We start from the raw sequence: 24,459 nt of genomic DNA on the forward strand, positions 1-24,459 counted from the left end.
AAGTGTTATTTTGTCTTCTGCAGCGCTATATTTTGATGCACCCTGTATATATATTTTCGATGTCAGAACAAAATATGTTGTTTTCATATTCTACACATCAGGATATGTACGAAAAGCACAAATTAGCAGAATAAAAATAAAATAATGAAGATAGAAACATATATTCTACATGAACGACTTTAACCCTTACCTTTTCAATGAGATCACATGACGCACACCTTCTGTCAAAAATTGATTCCAATTACCACGGAGCTATTCAATTTTATTTTAATTTTCTTATTTCACGTAAAAATGTTGGCTGGCAACCGCCTAACAATATATTATATGTCATTATGTGCATATTGAATTGTTACTAATTTTCGTGTATTATAATCTGTTTTGGTCTATATCTTAAGAACCATTTAACATATTTTCACGAAATAAAGCTCAAACTCGAGCACCAGCACTTATCTCATAGCGGTCGCAAACCCGGGTCCCTATGGCTGAAACAAAGTACCTTATTCTCTACCATGTTTGTTACTACTTTATTCTTTTTTTCAAAATAACGCATATTTCAATGCATTTCCCTACACTGACACACCACTAGGTTGCTTGCATATGACACCCGAGGATCACATATGCGTATTTTTACGTAACACAAAGAGAAACTACCTAATTATATCAAACTTTTAAAATTTTCTGAAATCGAAGTTTTATCTTATCTTCTGCAACGGGTTATTTTGATGCACCCTGTATATATATTTTCAATGTTAGAACAAAAAAAATGTTTTCATATTCTACACATCAGGATAGGTACGAAAGGCACAAATTAGCAGAAAAATCATAAAATAATGAAGTTAGAAACATATATTCTACATGAACAACTATAACCCTTACCTTTTCAATGAGATCACATGACGCTCACCTTCTGTCAAAAATTGATTCCAATTACCACAGAGCTATTCATTTTTTTTTAATTATCTTATTTCATGTAAAAATGTTGGCTGGCAACCGCCTAACAATATATTATATGTCATTATGTGCATATTGAATTGTTACTAATTGTCGTGTATTATAATCTATTTTGGTCTATATCTTAAGAACCATTTAACATATTTTCACGAAATAAAGCTCAAACTCGAGCACCAGCACTTATCTCATAGCGGTCGCAAACCCGGGTCCCTATGGCTGAAACAAAGTACCTTATTCTCTACCATGTTTGTTACTACTTTATTCTTTTTTTCAAAATAACGCATATTTCAATGCATTTCCCTACACTGACACACCACTAGGTTGCTTGCATATGACACCCGAGGATCACATATGCGTATTTTTACGTAACACAAAGAGAAACTACCTAATTATATCAAACTTTTAAAATTTTCTGAAATCGAAGTTTTATCTTATCTTCTGCAACGGTTTATTTTGATGCACCCTGTATATATATTTTCAATGTTAGAACAAAAAAAAATGTTTTCATATTCTACACATCAGGATAGGTACGAAAGGCACAAATTAGCAGAAAAATCATAAAATAATGAAGTTAGAAACATATATTCTACATGAACAACTATAACCCTTACCTTTTCAATGAGATCACATGACGCTCACCTTCTGTCAAAAATTGATTCCAATTACCACAGAGCTATTCATTTTTTTTTAATTTTCTTATTTCATGTAAAAATGTTGGCTGGCAACCGCCTAACAATATATTATATGTCATTATGTGCATATTGAATTGTTACTAATTGTCGTGTATTATAATCTATTTTGGTCTATATCTTAAGAACCATTTAACATATTTTCACGAAATAAAGCTCAAACTCGAGTACCAGCACTTCTCTCATATAGGTCGCAAACCCGGATCCCTATGGCTGAAAAAAAGTACCTTATCCTGTACCATGTTTGTTACTACTTTATTCTTTTTTTCAAAATAACGCATATTTCACTGCATTTCCCTACACTGACACACCACTAGGTTGCTTGCATATGACACCCGAGGATCACATATGCGTATTTTTACGTAACACAAAGAGAAACTACCTAATTCTATCAAACTTATATATTTTTCTGAAATCGAAGTGTTATTTTGTCTTCTGCAGCGCTATATTTTGATGCACCCTGTATATATATTTTCGATGTCAGAACAAAATATGTTGTTTTCATATTCTACACATCAGGATATGTACGAAAAGCACAAATTAGCAGAATAAAAATAAAATAATGAAGTTAGAAACATATATTCTACATAAACGACTTTAACACTTACCTTTTCAATGAGATCACATGACGCACACCTTCTGTCAAAAATTGATTCCAATTACCACGGAGCTATTCAATTTTGTTTTAATTTTCTTATTTCACGTAAAAATGTTGGCTGGCAACCGCCTAACAATATATTACATGTCATTATGTGCATATTGAATTGTTACTAATTTTCGTGTATTATAATCTGTTTTGGTCTATATCTTAAGAACCATTTAACATATTTTCACGAAATAAAGCTCAAACTCGAGCACCAGCACTTATCTCATAGCGGTCGCAAACCCGGGTCCCTATGGCTGAAACAAAGTACGTTATCCTGTACCATGTTTGTTACTACTTTATTCTTTTTTTCAAAATAACGCATATTTCAATGCATTTCCCTACACTGACACACCACTAGGTTGCTTGCATATGACACCCGAGGATCACATATGCGTATTTTTACGTAACACAAAGAGAAACTACCTAATTATATCAAACTTTTAAAATTTTCTGAAATCGAAGTTTTATCTTATCTTCTGCAACGGGTTATTTTGATGCACCCTGTATATATATTTTCAATGTTAGAACAAAAAAAATGTTTTCATATTCTACACATCAGGATAGGTACGAAAGGCACAAATTAGCAGAAAAATCATAAAATAATGAAGTTAGAAACATATATTCTACATGAACAACTATAACCCTTACCTTTTCAATGAGATCACATGACGCTCACCTTCTGTCAAAAATTGATTCCAATTACCACAGAGCTATTCATTTTTTTTAATTATCTTATTTCATGTAAAAATGTTGGCTGGCAACCGCCTAACAATATATTATATGTCATTATGTGCATATTGAATTGTTACTAATTGTCGTGTATTATAATCTATTTTGGTCTATATCTTAAGAACCATTTAACATATTTTCACGAAATAAAGCTCAAACTCGAGCACCAGCACTTATCTCATAGCGGTCGCAAACCCGGGTCCCTATGGCTGAAACAAAGTACCTTATTCTCTACCATGTTTGTTACTACTTTATTCTTTTTTTCAAAATAACGCATATTTCACTGCATTTCCCTACACTGACACACCACTAGGTTGCTTGCATATGACACCCGAGGATCACATATGCGTATTTTTACGTAACACAAAGAGAAACTACCTAATTATATCAAACTTTTAAAATTTTCTGAAATCGAAGTTTTATCTTATCTTCTGCAACGGTTTATTTTGATGCACCCTGTATATATATTTTCAATGTTAGAACAAAAAAAATGTTTTCATATTCTACACATCAGGATAGGTACGAAAGGCACAAATTAGCAGAAAAATCATAAAATAATGAAGTTAGAAACATATATTCTACATGAACAACTATAACCCTTACCTTTTCAATGAGATCACATGACGCTCACCTTCTGTCAAAAATTGATTCCAATTACCACAGAGCTATTCATTTTTTTTTAATTTTCTTATTTCATGTAAAAATGTTGGCTGGCAACCGCCTAACAATATATTATATGTCATTATGTGCATATTGAATTGTTACTAATTGTCGTGTATTATAATCTATTTTGGTCTATATCTTAAGAACCATTTAACATATTTTCACGAAATAAAGCTCAAACTCGAGTACCAGCACTTCTCTCATATAGGTCGCAAACCCGGATCCCTATGGCTGAAAAAAAGTACCTTATCCTGTACCATGTTTGTTACTACTTTATTCTTTTTTTCAAAATAACGCATATTTCACTGCATTTCCCTACACTGACACACCACTAGGTTGCTTGCATATGACACCCGAGGATCACATATGCGTATTTTTACGTAACACAAAGAGAAACTACCTAATTCTATCAAACTTATATATTTTTCTGAAATCGAAGTGTTATTTTGTCTTCTGCAGCGCTATATTTTGATGCACCCTGTATATATATTTTCGATGTCAGAACAAAATATGTTGTTTTCATATTCTACACATCAGGATATGTACGAAAAGCACAAATTAGCAGAATAAAAATAAAATAATGAAGTTAGAAACATATATTCTACATAAACGACTTTAACCCTTACCTTTTCAATGAGATCACATGACGCACACCTTCTGTCAAAAATTGATTCCAATTACCACGGAGCTATTCAATTTTGTTTTAATTTTCTTATTTCACGTAAAAATGTTGGCTGGCAACCGCCTAACAATATATTACATGTCATTATGTGCATATTGAATTGTTACTAATTGTCGTGTATTATAATCTGTTTTGGTCTATATCTTAAGAACCATTTAACATATTTTCACGAAATAAAGCTCAAACTCGAGTACCAGCACTTCTCTCATAGCGGTCGCAAACCCGGGTCCCTATGGCTGAAAAAAAGTACGTTATCCTGTACCATGTTTGTTACTACTTTATTCTTTTTTTCAAAATAACGCATATTTCACTGCATTTCCCTACACTGACACACCACTAGGTTGCTTGCATATGACACCCGAGGATCACATATGCGTATTTTTACATAACACAAAGAGAAACTACCTAATTCTATCAAACTTATATATTTTTCTGAAATCGAAGTGTTATTTTGTCTTCTGCAGCGCTATATTTTGATGCACCCTGTATATATATTTTCGATGTCAGAACAAAATATGTTGTTTTCATATTCTACACATCAGGATAGGTACGAAAAGCACAAATTAGCAGAATAAAAATAAAATAATGAAGTTAGAAACATATATTCTACATGAACGACTTTAACCCTTACCTTTTCAATGAGATCACATGACGCACACCTTCTGTCAAAAATTGATTCCAATTACCACGGAGCTATTCAATTTTGTTTTAATTTTCTTATTTCACGTAAAAATGTTGGCTGGCAACCGCCTAACAATATATTATATGTCATTATGTGCATATTGAATTGTTACTAATTTTCGTGTATTAAAATCTGTTTTGGTCTATATCTTAAGAACCATTTAACATATTTTCACGAAATAAAGCTCAAACTCGAGTACCAGCCCTTATCTCATAGCGGTCGCAAACCCGCGTCCCTATGGCTGAAACAAAGTACCTTATTCTCTACCATGTTTGTTACTACTTTATTCTTTTTTTCAAAATAACGCATATTTCACTGCATTTCCCTACACTGACACACCACTAGGTTGCTTGCATATGACACCCGAGGATCACATATGCGTATTTTTACGTAACACAAAGAGAAACTACCTAATTATATCAAACTTTTAAAATTTTCTGAAATCGAAGTTTTATCTTATCTTCTGCAACGGGTTATTTTGATGCACCCTGTATATATATTTTCAATGTTAGAACAAAAAAAATGTTTTCATATTCTACACATCAAGATAGGTAGGAAAAGCACAAATTAGCAGAATAAAAATAAAATAATGAAGTTAGAAACATATATTCTACATGAACGACTTTAACCATTACCTTTTCAATGAGATCACATGACGCTCACCTTCTGTCAAAAATTGATTCCAATTACCACAGAGCTATTCATTTTTTTTTTAATTTTCTTATTTCACGTAAAAATGTTGGCTGGCAACCGCCTAACAATATATTATATGTCATTATGTGCATATTGAATTGTTACTAATTGTCGTGTATTATAATCTATTTTGGTCTATATCTTAAGAACCATTTAACATATTTTCACGAAATAAAGCTCAAACTCGAGTACCAGCACTTCTCTCATATAGGTCGCAAACCCGGGTCCCTATGGCTGAAAAAAAGTACCTTATCCTGTACCATGTTTGTTACTACTTTATTCTTTTTTTCAAAATAACGCATATTTCAATGCATTTCCCTACACTGACACACCACTAGGTTGCTTGCATATGACACCCGAGGATCACATATGCGTATTTTTACGTAACACAAAGAGAAACTACCTAATTCTATCAAACTTATATATTTTTCTGAAATCGAAGTGTTATTTTGTCTTCTGCAGCGCTATATTTTGATGCACCCTGTATATATATTTTCGATGTCAGAACAAAATATGTTGTTTTCATATTCTACACATCAGGATATGTACGAAAAGCACAAATTAGCAGAATAAAAATAAAATAATGAAGATAGAAACATATATTCTACATGAACGACTTTAACCCTTACCTTTTCAATGAGATCACATGACGCACACCTTCTGTCAAAAATTGATTCCAATTACCACGGAGCTATTCAATTTTATTTTAATTTTCTTATTTCACGTAAAAATGTTGGCTGGCAACCGCCTAACAATATATTATATGTCATTATGTGCATATTGAATTGTTACTAATTTTCGTGTATTATAATCTGTTTTGGTCTATATCTTAAGAACCATTTAACATATTTTCACGAAATAAAGCTCAAACTCGAGCACCAGCACTTATCTCATAGCGGTCGCAAACCCGGGTCCCTATGGCTGAAACAAAGTACCTTATTCTCTACCATGTTTGTTACTACTTTATTCTTTTTTTCAAAATAACGCATATTTCAATGCATTTCCCTACACTGACACACCACTAGGTTGCTTGCATATGACACCCGAGGATCACATATGCGTATTTTTACGTAACACAAAGAGAAACTACCTAATTATATCAAACTTTTAAAATTTTCTGAAATCGAAGTTTTATCTTATCTTCTGCAACGGGTTATTTTGATGCACCCTGTATATATATTTTCAATGTTAGAACAAAAAAAATGTTTTCATATTCTACACATCAGGATAGGTACGAAAGGCACAAATTAGCAGAAAAATCATAAAATAATGAAGTTAGAAACATATATTCTACATGAACAACTATAACCCTTACCTTTTCAATGAGATCACATGACGCTCACCTTCTGTCAAAAATTGATTCCAATTACCACAGAGCTATTCATTTTTTTTTAATTATCTTATTTCATGTAAAAATGTTGGCTGGCAACCGCCTAACAATATATTATATGTCATTATGTGCATATTGAATTGTTACTAATTGTCGTGTATTATAATCTATTTTGGTCTATATCTTAAGAACCATTTAACATATTTTCACGAAATAAAGCTCAAACTCGAGCACCAGCACTTATCTCATAGCGGTCGCAAACCCGGGTCCCTATGGCTGAAACAAAGTACCTTATTCTCTACCATGTTTGTTACTACTTTATTCTTTTTTTCAAAATAACGCATATTTCAATGCATTTCCCTACACTGACACACCACTAGGTTGCTTGCATATGACACCCGAGGATCACATATGCGTATTTTTACGTAACACAAAGAGAAACTACCTAATTATATCAAACTTTTAAAATTTTCTGAAATCGAAGTTTTATCTTATCTTCTGCAACGGGTTATTTTGATGCACCCTGTATATATATTTTCAATGTTAGAACAAAAAAAAATGTTTTCATATTCTACACATCAGGATAGGTACGAAAGGCACAAATTAGCAGAAAAATCATAAAATAATGAAGTTAGAAACATATATTCTACATGAACAACTATAACCCTTACCTTTTCAATGAGATCACATGACGCTCACCTTCTGTCAAAAATTGATTCCAATTACCACAGAGCTATTCATTTTTTTTTAATTTTCTTATTTCATGTAAAAATGTTGGCTGGCAACCGCCTAACAATATATTATATGTCATTATGTGCATATTGAATTGTTACTAATTGTCGTGTATTATAATCTATTTTGGTCTATATCTTAAGAACCATTTAACATATTTTCACGAAATAAAGCTCAAACTCGAGTACCAGCACTTCTCTCATATAGGTCGCAAACCCGGGTCCCTATGGCTGAAAAAAAGTACCTTATCCTGTACCATGTTTGTTACTACTTTATTCTTTTTTTCAAAATAACGCATATTTCAATGCATTTCCCTACACTGACACACCACTAGGTTGCTTGCATATGACACCCGAGGATCACATATGCGTATTTTTACGTAACACAAAGAGAAACTACCTAATTCTATCAAACTTATATATTTTTCTGAAATCGAAGTGTTATTTTGTCTTCTGCAGCGCTATATTTTGATGCACCCTGTATATATATTTTCGATGTCAGAACAAAATATGTTGTTTTCATATTCTACACATCAGGATATGTACGAAAAGCACAAATTAGCAGAATAAAAATAAAATAATGAAGATAGAAACATATATTCTACATGAACGACTTTAACCCTTACCTTTTCAATGAGATCACATGACGCACACCTTCTGTCAAAAATTGATTCCAATTACCACGGAGCTATTCAATTTTATTTTAATTTTCTTATTTCACGTAAAAATGTTGGCTGGCAACCGCCTAACAATATATTATATGTCATTATGTGCATATTGAATTGTTACTAATTTTCGTGTATTATAATCTGTTTTGGTCTATATCTTAAGAACCATTTAACATATTTTCACGAAATAAAGCTCAAACTCGAGCACCAGCACTTATCTCATAGCGGTCGCAAACCCGGGTCCCTATGGCTGAAACAAAGTACCTTATTCTCTACCATGTTTGTTACTACTTTATTCTTTTTTTCAAAATAACGCATATTTCAATGCATTTCCCTACACTGACACACCACTAGGTTGCTTGCATATGACACCCGAGGATCACATATGCGTATTTTTACGTAACACAAAGAGAAACTACCTAATTATATCAAACTTTTAAAATTTTCTGAAATCGAAGTTTTATCTTATCTTCTGCAACGGGTTATTTTGATGCACCCTGTATATATATTTTCAATGTTAGAACAAAAAAAATGTTTTCATATTCTACACATCAGGATAGGTACGAAAGGCACAAATTAGCAGAAAAATCATAAAATAATGAAGTTAGAAACATATATTCTACATGAACAACTATAACCCTTACCTTTTCAATGAGATCACATGACGCTCACCTTCTGTCAAAAATTGATTCCAATTACCACAGAGCTATTCATTTTTTTTTAATTATCTTATTTCATGTAAAAATGTTGGCTGGCAACCGCCTAACAATATATTATATGTCATTATGTGCATATTGAATTGTTACTAATTGTCGTGTATTATAATCTATTTTGGTCTATATCTTAAGAACCATTTAACATATTTTCACGAAATAAAGCTCAAACTCGAGCACCAGCACTTATCTCATAGCGGTCGCAAACCCGGGTCCCTATGGCTGAAACAAAGTACGTTATCCTGTACCATGTTTGTTACTACTTTATTCTTTTTTTCAAAATAACGCATATTTCAATGCATTTCCCTACACTGACACACCACTAGGTTGCTTGCATATGACACCCGAGGATCACATATGCGTATTTTTACGTAACACAAAGAGAAACTACCTAATTATATCAAACTTTTAAAATTTTCTGAAATCGAAGTTTTATCTTATCTTCTGCAACGGGTTATTTTGATGCACCCTGTATATATATTTTCAATGTTAGAACAAAAAAAATGTTTTCATATTCTACACATCAGGATAGGTACGAAAGGCACAAATTAGCAGAAAAATCATAAAATAATGAAGTTAGAAACATATATTCTACATGAACAACTATAACCCTTACCTTTTCAATGAGATCACATGACGCTCACCTTCTGTCAAAAATTGATTCCAATTACCACAGAGCTATTCATTTTTTTTAATTATCTTATTTCATGTAAAAATGTTGGCTGGCAACCGCCTAACAATATATTATATGTCATTATGTGCATATTGAATTGTTACTAATTGTCGTGTATTATAATCTATTTTGGTCTATATCTTAAGAACCATTTAACATATTTTCACGAAATAAAGCTCAAACTCGAGCACCAGCACTTATCTCATAGCGGTCGCAAACCCGGGTCCCTATGGCTGAAACAAAGTACCTTATTCTCTACCATGTTTGTTACTACTTTATTCTTTTTTTCAAAATAACACATATTTCAATGCATTTCCCTACACTGACACACCACTAGGTTGCTTGCATATGACACCCGAGGATCACATATGCGTATTTTTACGTAACACAAAGAGAAACTACCTAATTATATCAAACTTTTAAAATTTTCTGAAATCGAAGTTTTATCTTATCTTCTGCAACGGTTTATTTTGATGCACCCTGTATATATATTTTCAATGTTAGAACAAAAAAAATGTTTTCATATTCTACACATCAGGATAGGTACGAAAGGCACAAATTAGCAGAAAAATCATAAAATAATGAAGTTAGAAACATATATTCTACATGAACAACTATAACCCTTACCTTTTCAATGAGATCACATGACGCTCACCTTCTGTCAAAAATTGATTCCAATTACCACAGAGCTATTCATTTTTTTTTAATTATCTTATTTCATGTAAAAATGTTGGCTGGCAACCGCCTAACAATATATTATATGTCATTATGTGCATATTGAATTGTTACTAATTGTCGTGTATTATAATCTATTTTGGTCTATATCTTAAGAACCATTTAACATATTTTCACGAAATAAAGCTCAAACTCGAGCACCAGCACTTATCTCATAGCGGTCGCAAACCCGGGTCCCTATGGCTGAAACAAAGTACCTTATTCTCTACCATGTTTGTTACTACTTTATTCTTTTTTTCAAAATAACGCATATTTCAATGCATTTCCCTACACTGACACACCACTAGGTTGCTTGCATATGACACCCGAGGATCACATATGCGTATTTTTACGTAACACAAAGAGAAACTACCTAATTATATCAAACTTTTAAAATTTTCTGAAATCGAAGTTTTATCTTATCTTCTGCAACGGGTTATTTTGATGCACCCTGTATATATATTTTCAATGTTAGAACAAAAAAAATGTTTTCATATTCTACACATCAAGATAGGTAGGAAAAGCACAAATTAGCAGAATAAAAATAAAATAATGAAGTTAGAAACATATATTCTACATGAACGACTTTAACCATTACCTTTTCAATGAGATCACATGACGCTCACCTTCTGTCAAAAATTGATTCCAATTACCACAGAGCTATTCATTTTTTTTTTAATTTTCTTATTTCACGTAAAAATGTTGGCTGGCAACCGCCTAACAATATATTATATGTCATTATGTGCATATTGAATTGTTACTAATTGTCGTGTATTATAATCTATTTTGGTCTATATCTTAAGAACCATTTAACATATTTTCACGAAATAAAGCTCAAACTCGAGTACCAGCACTTCTCTCATATAGGTCGCAAACCCGGGTCCCTATGGCTGAAAAAAAGTACCTTATCCTGTACCATGTTTGTTACTACTTTATTCTTTTTTTCAAAATAACGCATATTTCAATGCATTTCCCTACACTGACACACCACTAGGTTGCTTGCATATGACACCCGAGGATCACATATGCGTATTTTTACGTAACACAAAGAGAAACTACCTAATTCTATCAAACTTATATATTTTTCTGAAATCGAAGTGTTATTTTGTCTTCTGCAGCGCTATATTTTGATGCACCCTGTATATATATTTTCGATGTCAGAACAAAATATGTTGTTTTCATATTCTACACATCAGGATATGTACGAAAAGCACAAATTAGCAGAATAAAAATAAAATAATGAAGATAGAAACATATATTCTACATGAACGACTTTAACCCTTACCTTTTCAATGAGATCACATGACGCACACCTTCTGTCAAAAATTGATTCCAATTACCACGGAGCTATTCAATTTTATTTTAATTTTCTTATTTCACGTAAAAATGTTGGCTGGCAACCGCCTAACAATATATTATATGTCATTATGTGCATATTGAATTGTTACTAATTTTCGTGTATTATAATCTGTTTTGGTCTATATCTTAAGAACCATTTAACATATTTTCACGAAATAAAGCTCAAACTCGAGCACCAGCACTTATCTCATAGCGGTCGCAAACCCGGGTCCCTATGGCTGAAACAAAGTACCTTATTCTCTACCATGTTTGTTACTACTTTATTCTTTTTTTCAAAATAACGCATATTTCAATGCATTTCCCTACACTGACACACCACTAGGTTGCTTGCATATGACACCCGAGGATCACATATGCGTATTTTTACGTAACACAAAGAGAAACTACCTAATTATATCAAACTTTTAAAATTTTCTGAAATCGAAGTTTTATCTTATCTTCTGCAACGGTTTATTTTGATGCACCCTGTATATATATTTTCAATGTTAGAACAAAAAAAATGTTTTCATATTCTACACATCAGGATAGGTACGAAAGGCACAAATTAGCAGAAAAATCATAAAATAATGAAGTTAGAAACATATATTCTACATGAACAACTATAACCCTTACCTTTTCAATGAGATCACATGACGCTCACCTTCTGTCAAAAATTGATTCCAATTACCACAGAGCTATTCATTTTTTTTTAATTATCTTATTTCATGTAAAAATGTTGGCTGGCAACCGCCTAACAATATATTATATGTCATTATGTGCATATTGAATTGTTACTAATTGTCGTGTATTATAATCTATTTTGGTCTATATCTTAAGAACCATTTAACATATTTTCACGAAATAAAGCTCAAACTCGAGCACCAGCACTTATCTCATAGCGGTCGCAAACCCGGGTCCCTATGGCTGAAACAAAGTACCTTATTCTCTACCATGTTTGTTACTACTTTATTCTTTTTTTCAAAATAACGCATATTTCAATGCATTTCCCTACACTGACACACCACTAGGTTGCTTGCATATGACACCCGAGGATCACATATGCGTATTTTTACGTAACACAAAGAGAAACTACCTAATTATATCAAACTTTTAAAATTTTCTGAAATCGAAGTTTTATCTTATCTTCTGCAACGGGTTATTTTGATGCACCCTGTATATATATTTTCAATGTTAGAACAAAAAAAATGTTTTCATATTCTACACATCAAGATAGGTAGGAAAAGCACAAATTAGCAGAATAAAAATAAAATAATGAAGTTAGAAACATATATTCTACATGAACGACTTTAACCATTACCTTTTCAATGAGATCACATGACGCTCACCTTCTGTCAAAAATTGATTCCAATTACCACAGAGCTATTCATTTTTTTTTTAATTTTCTTATTTCACGTAAAAATGTTGGCTGGCAACCGCCTAACAATATATTATATGTCATTATGTGCATATTGAATTGTTACTAATTGTCGTGTATTATAATCTATTTTGGTCTATATCTTAAGAACCATTTAACATATTTTCACGAAATAAAGCTCAAACTCGAGTACCAGCACTTCTCTCATATAGGTCGCAAACCCGGGTCCCTATGGCTGAAAAAAAGTACCTTATCCTGTACCATGTTTGTTACTACTTTATTCTTTTTTTCAAAATAACGCATATTTCAATGCATTTCCCTACACTGACACACCACTAGGTTGCTTGCATATGACACCCGAGGATCACATATGCGTATTTTTACGTAACACAAAGAGAAACTACCTAATTCTATCAAACTTATATATTTTTCTGAAATCGAAGTGTTATTTTGTCTTCTGCAGCGCTATATTTTGATGCACCCTGTATATATATTTTCGATGTCAGAACAAAATATGTTGTTTTCATATTCTACACATCAGGATATGTACGAAAAGCACAAATTAGCAGAATAAAAATAAAATAATGAAGATAGAAACATATATTCTACATGAACGACTTTAACCCTTACCTTTTCAATGAGATCACATGACGCACACCTTCTGTCAAAAATTGATTCCAATTACCACGGAGCTATTCAATTTTATTTTAATTTTCTTATTTCACGTAAAAATGTTGGCTGGCAACCGCCTAACAATATATTATATGTCATTATGTGCATATTGAATTGTTACTAATTTTCGTGTATTATAATCTGTTTTGGTCTATATCTTAAGAACCATTTAACATATTTTCACGAAATAAAGCTCAAACTCGAGCACCAGCACTTATCTCATAGCGGTCGCAAACCCGGGTCCCTATGGCTGAAACAAAGTACCTTATTCTCTACCATGTTTGTTACTACTTTATTCTTTTTTTCAAAATAACGCATATTTCAATGCATTTCCCTACACTGACACACCACTAGGTTGCTTGCATATGACACCCGAGGATCACATATGCGTATTTTTACGTAACACAAAGAGAAACTACCTAATTATATCAAACTTTTAAAATTTTCTGAAATCGAAGTTTTATCTTATCTTCTGCAACGGGTTATTTTGATGCACCCTGTATATATATTTTCAATGTTAGAACAAAAAAAATGTTTTCATATTCTACACATCAGGATAGGTACGAAAGGCACAAATTAGCAGAAAAATCATAAAATAATGAAGTTAGAAACATATATTCTACATGAACAACTATAACCCTTACCTTTTCAATGAGATCACATGACGCTCACCTTCTGTCAAAAATTGATTCCAATTACCACAGAGCTATTCATTTTTTTTTAATTATCTTATTTCATGTAAAAATGTTGGCTGGCAACCGCCTAACAATATATTATATGTCATTATGTGCATATTGAATTGTTACTAATTGTCGTGTATTATAATCTATTTTGGTCTATATCTTAAGAACCATTTAACATATTTTCACGAAATAAAGCTCAAACTCGAGCACCAGCACTTATCTCATAGCGGTCGCAAACCCGGGTCCCTATGGCTGAAACAAAGTACGTTATCCTGTACCATGTTTGTTACTACTTTATTCTTTTTTTCAAAATAACGCATATTTCAATGCATTTCCCTACACTGACACACCACTAGGTTGCTTGCATATGACACCCGAGGATCACATATGCGTATTTTTACGTAACACAAAGAGAAACTACCTAATTATATCAAACTTTTAAAATTTTCTGAAATCGAAGTTTTATCTTATCTTCTGCAACGGGTTATTTTGATGCACCCTGTATATATATTTTCAATGTTAGAACAAAAAAAATGTTTTCATATTCTACACATCAGGATAGGTACGAAAGGCACAAATTAGCAGAAAAATCATAAAATAATGAAGTTAGAAACATATATTCTACATGAACAACTATAACCCTTACCTTTTCAATGAGATCACATGACGCTCACCTTCTGTCAAAAATTGATTCCAATTACCACAGAGCTATTCATTTTTTTTAATTATCTTATTTCATGTAAAAATGTTGGCTGGCAACCGCCTAACAATATATTATATGTCATTATGTGCATATTGAATTGTTACTAATTGTCGTGTATTATAATCTATTTTGGTCTATATCTTAAGAACCATTTAACATATTTTCACGAAATAAAGCTCAAACTCGAGCACCAGCACTTATCTCATAGCGGTCGCAAACCCGGGTCCCTATGGCTGAAACAAAGTACCTTATTCTCTACCATGTTTGTTACTACTTTATTCTTTTTTTCAAAATAACGCATATTTCACTGCATTTCCCTACACTGACACACCACTAGGTTGCTTGCATATGACACCCGAGGATCACATATGCGTATTTTTACGTAACACAAAGAGAAACTACCTAATTATATCAAACTTTTAAAATTTTCTGAAATCGAAGTTTTATCTTATCTTCTGCAACGGTTTATTTTGATGCACCCTGTATATATATTTTCAATGTTAGAACAAAAAAAAATGCTTTCATATTCTACACATCAGGATAGGTACGAAAGGCACAAATTAGCAGAAAAATCATAAAATAATGAAGTTAGAAACATATATTCTACATGAACAACTATAACCCTTACCTTTTCAATGAGATCACATGACGCTCACCTTCTGTCAAAAATTGATTCCAATTACCACAGAGCTATTCATTTTTTTTTAATTTTCTTATTTCATGTAAAAATGTTGGCTGGCAACCGCCTAACAATATATTATATGTCATTATGTGCATATTGAATTGTTACTAATTGTCGTGTATTATAATCTATTTTGGTCTATATCTTAAGAACCATTTAACATATTTTCACGAAATAAAGCTCAAACTCGAGTACCAGCACTTCTCTCATATAGGTCGCAAACCCGGATCCCTATGGCTGAAAAAAAGTACCTTATCCTGTACCATGTTTGTTACTACTTTATTCTTTTTTTCAAAATAACGCATATTTCACTGCATTTCCCTACACTGACACACCACTAGGTTGCTTGCATATGACACCCGAGGATCACATATGCTTATTTTTACGTAACACAAAGAGAAACTACCTAATTCTATCAAACTTATATATTTTTCTGAAATCGAAGTGTTATTTTGTCTTCTGCAGCGCTATATTTTGATGCACCCTGTATATATATTTTCGATGTCAGAACAAAATATGTTGTTTTCATATTCTACACATCAGGATATGTACGAAAAGCACAAATTAGCAGAATAAAAATAAAATAATGAAGTTAGAAACATATATTCTACATAAACGACTTTAACCCTTACCTTTTCAATGAGATCACATGACGCACACCTTCTGTCAAAAATTGATTCCAATTACCACGGAGCTATTCAATTTTGTTTTAATTTTCTTATTTCACGTAAAAATGTTGGCTGGCAACCGCCTAACAATATATTACATGTCATTATGTGCATATTGAATTGTTACTAATTGTCGTGTATTATAATCTGTTTTGGTCTATATCTTAAGAACCATTTAACATATTTTCACGAAATAAAGCTCAAACTCGAGTACCAGCACTTCTCTCATAGCGGTCGCAAACCCGGGTCCCTATGGCTGAAAAAAAGTACGTTATCCTGTACCATGTTTGTTACTACTTTATTCTTTTTTTCAAAATAACGCATATTTCACTGCATTTCCCTACACTGACACACCACTAGGTTGCTTGCATATGACACCCGAGGATCACATATGCGTATTTTTACATAACACAAAGAGAAACTACCTAATTCTATCAAACTTATATATTTTTGTGAAATCGAAGTGTTATTTTGTCTTCTGCAGCGCTATATTTTGATGCACCCTGTATATATATTTTCGATGTCAGAACAAAATATGTTGTTTTCATATTCTACACATCAGGATAGGTAGGAAAAGCACAAATTAGCAGAATAAAAATAAAATAATGAAGTTAGAAACATATATTCTACATGAACGACTTTAACCCTTACCTTTTCAGTGAGATCACATGACGCACACCTTCTGTCAAAAATTGATTCCAATTACCACGGAGCTATTCAATTTTGTTTTAATTTTCTTATTTCACGTAAAAATGTTGGCTGGCAACCGCCTAACAATATATTATATGTCATTATGTGCATATTGAATTGTTACTAATTTTCGTGTATTAAAATCTGTTTTGGTCTATATCTTAAGAACCATTTAACATATTTTCACGAAATAAAGCTCAAACTCGAGTACCAGCACTTATCTCATAGCGGTCGCAAACCCGCGTCGCTATGGCTGAAACAAAGTACCTTATTCTCTACCATGTTTGTTACTACTTTATTCTTTTTTTCAAAATAACGCATATTTCACTGCATTTCCCTACACTGACACACCACTAGGTTGCTTGCATATGACACCCGAGGATCACATATGCGTATTTTTACGTAACACAAAGAGAAACTACCTAATTATATCAAACTTTTAAAATTTTCTGAAATCGAAGTTTTATCTTATCTTCTGCAACGGGTTATTTTGATGCACCCTGTATATATATTTTCAATGTTAGAACAAAAAAAAGTCTTCATATTCTACACATCAGGATAGGTACGAAAGGCACAAATTAGCAGAAAAATCATAAAATAATGAAGTTAGAAACATATATTCTACATGGACAACTATAACCCTTACCTTTTCAATGAGATCACATGACGCTCACCTTCTGTCAAAAATTGATTCCAATTACCACAGAGCTATTCATTTTTTTTTAATTTTCTTATTTCATGTAAAAATGTTGGCTGGCAACCGCCTAACAATATATTATATGTCATTATGTGCATATTGAATTGTTACTAATTTTCGTGTATTAAAATCTGTTTTGGTCTATATCTTAAGAACCATTTAACATATTTTCACGAAATAAAGCTCAAACTCGAGTACCAGCACTTCTCTCATATAGGTCGCAAAACCGGGTCCCTATGGCTGAAAAAAAGTACCTTATCCTGTACCATGTTTGTTACTACTTTATTCTTTTTTTCAAAATAACGCATATTTCACTGCATTTCCCTACACTGACACACCACTAGGTTGCTTGCATATGACACCCGAGGATCACATATGCGTATTTTTACGTAACACAAAGAGAAACTACCTAATTCTATCAAACTTATATATTTTTCTGAAATCGAAGTGTTATTTTGTCTTCTGCAGCGCTATATTTTGATGCACCCTGTATATATATTTTCGATGTCAGAACAAAATATGTTGTTTTCATATTCTACACATCAGGATATGTACGAAAAGCACAAATTAGCAGAATAAAAATAAAATAATGAAGTTAGAAACATATATTCTACATAAACGACTTTAACCCTTACCTTTTCAATGAGATCACATGACGCACACCTTCTGTCAAAAATTGATTCCAATTACCACGGAGCTATTCAATTTTGTTTTAATTTTCTTATTTCACGTAAAAATGTTGGCTGGCAACCGCCTAACAATATATTACATGTCATTATGTGCATATTGAATTGTTACTAATTGTCGTGTATTATAATCTGTTTTGGTCTATATCTTAAGAACCATTTAACATATTTTCACGAAATAAAGCTCAAACTCGAGTACCAGCACTTCTCTCATAGCGGTCGCAAACCCGGGTCCCTATGGCTGAAAAAAAGTACGTTATCCTGTACCATGTTTGTTACTACTTTATTCTTTTTTTCAAAATAACGCATATTTCACTGCATTTCCCTACACTGACACACCACTAGGTTGCTTGCATATGACACCCGAGGATCACATATGCGTATTTTTACATAACACAAAGAGAAACTACCTAATTCTATCAAACTTATATATTTTTGTGAAATCGAAGTGTTATTTTGTCTTCTGCAGCGCTATATTTTGATGCACCCTGTATATATATTTTCGATGTCAGAACAAAATATGTTGTTTTCATATTCTACACATCAGGATAGGTAGGAAAAGCACAAATTAGCAGAATAAAAATAAAATAATGAAGTTAGAAACATATATTCTACATGAACGACTTTAACCCTTACCTTTTCAGTGAGATCACATGACGCACACCTTCTGTCAAAAATTGATTCCAATTACCACGGAGCTATTCAATTTTGTTTTAATTTTCTTATTTCACGTAAAAATGTTGGCTGGCAACCGCCTAACAATATATTATATGTCATTATGTGCATATTGAATTGTTACTAATTTTCGTGTATTAAAATCTGTTTTGGTCTATATCTTAAGAACCATTTAACATATTTTCACGAAATAAAGCTCAAACTCGAGTACCAGCACTTATCTCATAGCGGTCGCAAACCCGCGTCGCTATGGCTGAAACAAAGTACCTTATTCTCTACCATGTTTGTTACTACTTTATTCTTTTTTTCAAAATAACGCATATTTCACTGCATTTCCCTACACTGACACACCACTAGGTTGCTTGCATATGACACCCGAGGATCACATATGCGTATTTTTACGTAACACAAAGAGAAACTACCTAATTATATCAAACTTTTAAAATTTTCTGAAATCGAAGTTTTATCTTATCTTCTGCAACGGGTTATTTTGATGCACCCTGTATATATATTTTCAATGTTAGAACAAAAAAAATGTCTTCATATTCTACACATCAGGATAGGTACGAAAGGCACAAATTAGCAGAAAAATCATAAAATAATGAAGTTAGAAACATATATTCTACATGGACAACTATAACCCTTACCTTTTCAATGAGATCACATGACGCTCACCTTCTGTCAAAAATTGATTCCAATTACCACAGAGCTATTCATTTTTTTTTAATTTTCTTATTTCATGTAAAAATGTTGGCTGGCAACCGCCTAACAATATATTATATGTCATTATGTGCATATTGAATTGTTACTAATTTTCGTGTATTAAAATCTGTTTTGGTCTATATCTTAAGAACCATTTAACATATTTTCACGAAATAAAGCTCAAACTCGAGTACCAGCACTTCTCTCATATAGGTCGCAAAACCGGGTCCCTATGGCTGAAAAAAAGTACCTTATCCTGTACCATGTTTGTTACTACTTTATTCTTTTTTTTCAAAATAACGCATATTTCACTGCATTTCCCTACACTGACACACCACTAGGTTGCTTGCATATGACACCCGAGGATCACATATGCGTATTTTTACGTAACACAAAGAGAAACTACCTAATTCTATCAAACTTATATATTTTTCTGAAATCGAAGTGTTATTTTGTCTTCTGCAGCGCTATATTTTGATGCACCCTGTATATATATTTTCGATGTCAGAACAAAATATGTTGTTTTCATATTCTACACATCAGGATATGTACGAAAAGCACAAATTAGCAGAATAAAAATAAAATAATGAAGATAGAAACATATATTCTACATGAACGACTTTAACCCTTACCTTTTCAATGAGATCACATGACGCACACCTTCTGTCAAAAATTGATTCCAATTACCACGGAGCTATTCAAATTTATTTTAATTTTCTTATTTCACGTAAAAATGTTGGCTGGCAACCGCCTAACAATATATTATATGTCATTATGTGCATATTGAATTGTTACTAATTTTCGTGTATTATAATCTGTTTTGGTCTATATCTTAAGAACCATTTAACATATTTTCACGAAATAAAGCTCAAACTCGAGCACCAGCACTTATCTCATAGCGGTCGCAAACCCGGGTCCCTATGGCTGAAACAAAGTACCTTATTCTCTACCATGTTTGTTACTACTTTATTCTTTTTTTCAAAATAACGCATATTTCAATGCATTTCCCTACACTGACACACCACTAGGTTGCTTGCATATGACACCCGAGGATCACATATGCGTATTTTTACGTAACACAAAGAGAAACTACCTAATTCTATCAAACTTATATATTTTTCTGAAATCGAAGTGTTATTTTGTCTTCTGCAGCGCTATATTTTGATGCACCCTGTATATATATTTTCGATGTCAGAACAAAATATGTTGTTTTCATATTCTACACATCAGGATATGTACGAAAAGCACAAATTAGCAGAATAAAAATAAAATAATGAAGATAGAAACATATATTCTACATGAACGACTTTAACCCTTACCTTTTCAATGAGATCACATGACGCACACCTTCTGTCAAAAATTGATTCCAATTACCACGGAGCTATTCAATTTTATTTTAATTTTCTTATTTCACGTAAAAATGTTGGCTGGCAACCGCCTAACAATATATTATATGTCATTATGTGCATATTGAATTGTTACTAATTTTCGTGTATTATAATCTGTTTTGGTCTATATCTTAAGAACCATTTAACATATTTTCACGAAATAAAGCTCAAACTCGAGCACCAGCACTTCTCTCATATAGGTCGCAAACCCGGGTCCCTATGGCTGAAACAAAGTACCTTATTCTCTACCATGTTTGTTACTACTTTATTCTTTTTTTCAAAATAACGCATATTTCAATGCATTTCCCTACACTGACACACCACTAGGTTGCTTGCATATGACACCCGAGGATCACATATGCGTATTTTTACGTAACACAAAGAGAAACTACCTAATTATATCAAACTTTTAAAATTTTCTGAAATCGAAGTTTTATCTTATCTTCTGCAACGGGTTATTTTGATGCACCCTGTATATATATTTTCAATGTTAGAACAAAAAAAATGTTTTCATATTCTACACATCAGGATAGGTACGAAAGGCACAAATTAGCAGAAAAATCATAAAATAATGAAGTTAGAAACATATATTCTACATGAACAACTATAACCCTTACCTTTTCAATGAGATCACATGACGCTCACCTTCTGTCAAAAATTGATTCCAATTACCACAGAGCTATTCATTTTTTTTTAATTATCTTATTTCATGTAAAAATGTTGGCTGGCAACCGCCTAACAATATATTATATGTCATTATGTGCATATTGAATTGTTACTAATTGTCGTGTATTATAATCTATTTTGGTCTATATCTTAAGAACCATTTAACATATTTTCACGAAATAAAGCTCAAACTCGAGCACCAGCACTTCTCTCATAGAGGTCGCAAACCCGGATCCCTATGGCTGAAAAAAAGTACCTTATCCTGTACCATGTTTGTTACTACTTTATTCTTTTTTTCAAAATAACGCATATTTCACTGCATTTCCCTACACTGACACACCACTAGGTTGCTTGCATATGACACCCGAGGATCACATATGCGTATTTTTACGTAACACAAAGAGAAACTACCTAATTCTATCAAACTTATATATTTTTCTGAAATCGAAGTGTTATTTTGTCTTCTGCAGCGCTATATTTTGATGCACCCTGTATATATATTTTCGATGTCAGAACAAAATATGTTGTTTTCATATTCTACACATCAGGATATGTACGAAAAGCACAAATTAGCAGAATAAAAATAAAATAATGAAGATAGAAACATATATTCTACATGAACGACTTTAACCCTTACCTTTTCAATGAGATCACATGACGCACACCTTCTGTCAAAAATTGATTCCAATTACCACGGAGCTATTCAATTTTATTTTAATTTTCTTATTTCACGTAAAAATGTTGGCTGGCAACCGCCTAACAATATATTATATGTCATTATGTGCATATTGAATTGTTACTAATTTTCGTGTATTATAATCTGTTTTGGTCTATATCTTAAGAACCATTTAACATATTTTCACGAAATAAAGCTCAAACTCGAGCACCAGCACTTATCTCATAGCGGTCGCAAACCCGGGTCCCTATGGCTGAAACAAAGTACCTTATTCTCTACCATGTTTGTTACTACTTTATTCTTTTTTTCAAAATAACGCATATTTCAATGCATTTCCCTACACTGACACACCACTAGGTTGCTTGCATATGACACCCGAGGATCACATATGCGTATTTTTACGTAACACAAAGAGAAACTACCTAATTATATCAAACTTTTAAAATTTTCTGAAATCGAAGTTTTATCTTATCTTCTGCAACGGGTTATTTTGATGCACCCTGTATATATATTTTCAATGTTAGAACAAAAAAAATGTTTTCATATTCTACACATCAGGATAGGTACGAAAGGCACAAATTAGCAGAAAAATCATAAAATAATGAAGTTAGAAACATATATTCTACATGAACAACTATAACCCTTACCTTTTCAATGAGATCACATGACGCTCACCTTCTGTCAAAAATTGATTCCAATTACCACAGAGCTATTCATTTTTTTTTAATTATCTTATTTCATGTAAAAATGTTGGCTGGCAACCGCCTAACAATATATTATATGTCATTATGTGCATATTGAATTGTTACTAATTGTCGTGTATTATAATCTATTTTGGTCTATATCTTAAGAACCATTTAACATATTTTCACGAAATAAAGCTCAAACTCGAGTACCAGCACTTCTCTCATATAGGTCGCAAACACGGATCCCTATGGCTGAAAAAAAGTACCTTATCCTGTACCATGTTTGTTACTACTTTATTCTTTTTTTCAAAATAACGCATATTTCACTGCATTTCCCTACACTGACACACCACTAGGTTGCTTGCATATGACACCCGAGGATCACATATGCGTATTTTTACGTAACACAAAGAGAAACTACCTAATTCTATCAAACTTATATATTTTTCTGAAATCGAAGTGTTATTTTGTCTTCTGCAGCGCTATATTTTGATGCACCCTGTATATATATTTTCGATGTCAGAACAAAATATGTTGTTTTCATATTCTACACATCAGGATATGTACGAAAAGCACAAATTAGCAGAATAAAAATAAAATAATGAAGATAGAAACATATATTCTACATGAACGACTTTAACCCTTACCTTTTCAATGAGATCACATGACGCACACCTTCTGTCAAAAATTGATTCCAATTACCACGGAGCTATTCAATTTTATTTTAATTTTCTTATTTCACGTAAAAATGTTGGCTGGCAACCGCCTAACAATATATTATATGTCATTATGTGCATATTGAATTGTTACTAATTTTCGTGTATTATAATCTGTTTTGGTCTATATCTTAAGAACCATTTAACATATTTTCACGAAATAAAGCTCAAACTCGAGCACCAGCACTTCTC

Source organism: Thermobia domestica, chromosome 16 (assembly GCF_964235325.1).
Source record: "Thermobia domestica chromosome 16, izTheDome1.hap1.1, whole genome shotgun sequence".
Taxonomy (NCBI): Eukaryota; Metazoa; Arthropoda; class Insecta; order Zygentoma; family Lepismatidae; genus Thermobia; species Thermobia domestica.